Source organism: Cebus imitator, unplaced genomic scaffold, assembly GCF_001604975.1.
Source record: "Cebus imitator isolate Cc_AM_T3 unplaced genomic scaffold, Cebus_imitator-1.0 Scaffold391, whole genome shotgun sequence".
Classification (NCBI taxonomy): domain Eukaryota; kingdom Metazoa; phylum Chordata; class Mammalia; order Primates; family Cebidae; genus Cebus; species Cebus imitator.
The window spans coordinates 2,928,588-2,930,104 of record NW_016107706.1 but is presented as its reverse complement, the minus strand read 5'-3'; positions in this window follow the sequence as shown (position 1 = coordinate 2,930,104).

The following is a 1,517-nucleotide window of genomic DNA, read 5'->3' as shown; positions in this document are numbered from 1 at the left end:
TCCTCCACACTAGGGGTTGTGGGGAAGTTGTATGAGTAGAGAAAAGAGCAGGTTACAAAGGAAAGCCCATCTCCCTGTATATGAGCAATTCTCTCTGGTTGTCGATAAGTCACAAATAAGTCATTGCTGTCATCTAACTGCCTGGGGTGGGGGTCAGAGGACTTTCCCCACAGCAGAAACCTCTTCATCTGGGAGCAAGTTGGGCACAGCTTCTTTTGGCTGCATCTGTAACCTGTCCTGGGTTGGGCCAGCTGCTGAGTTGTCACAGTTTGTGGTTGGCGCCTATTGTTAAATGTCAATATTTTCACAGTCATCCCACACTGCTATGCTATGGCATTTGTCCCTTGACCCTAGGAGGACAGGCAATTCTTTCATACATAATAGGAAAAGATAGAAGAGAGACTGTCTTTTCTCTCAAAGAGGGTTCAGGCCAGTAGCAGGTCATTGTACTCTGAATAATGCCCTTTCAAATGCAGAAAGAATATAATTCTCACACACACACTTCTGGGACCATTAGAGACACCAGTTTACTAAGCGTGACTTTTGCAAGATGATTCTGTAATGAAATGTAATCCCGAAAGTCTGAAATAAGTAAAACATGCTTGAGATATAGAAAACACTGAGTCAGAAAGTGCTGGGCAGACAGGAAGTTCCACATGTAAGAATGTTTATCAATTGAAGTGCCTCTGGAGTTCTCTGGAGGTTGAATCTGGAATGACCAGTTCTTGGGTGTGCCCCGTTGAGGAGCTAACTGGTGCAGGAGCTATCTGGGGAGAAATCACTACTCCTGAGAAGGAAAGTCTCTCCTCCACCTTTCCCAGGCTGAAAAGACAGCTTGGCTTGGAGGTGGCATGGGTGGAGCTTTCAGCTGCGACTAGAGGCCCAGCTATCCTCCTGGTGTGAGGAGAAGGTGACCCTACCCACTTCCTGCTGTCACAGGAACCATGGAGTGCAGCTGTTGGGGAATTACCCCTGATGGAAGGAGGGCGTAAACGCTCATTCTCCTCTGAAAGTCTGTAAAGTCTCGAATGTGGAACACTTGTCCCTTTGCACCTGGGTTGAAAAGTCAATCCTACTTCTTTTAATAATGTCCCAATGCCTTGAACTTCATCTCATCTATTCCTATAGGAGCCTGGCACCCCAGGGGAGGGAAACCGAGCACCCTAGAAACCCTGCTTAAGACAAATAATCCTCAGCTGGACTTGGTGGCTAATGCCTGTAATCCCAGCACTTTGAAAGGCAGAGGTGGGAGGATCACTTGAGGCCAGGATTTCAAGACCAGTCTGGGCAATATAACGAGATTCCAGCTGAACAAAGAAAGAAAAGAAGTAAGAAAGAAAGAGAGAAAGAAAGAAAGAGTGTTGTAAAAATCCTTAGTGTTTAAAATAAATTTCCATGGTTAGGAAAATGTCAGTAAAAAGTCTTTATTATTATTATTTTTCTTTTTTCTTTCTTTTTTTTTTTTTTTCTTTTTTTTTTTTTTTTGTTTTTTTTTTTTTTTTTTTTTCCGTGTGTGA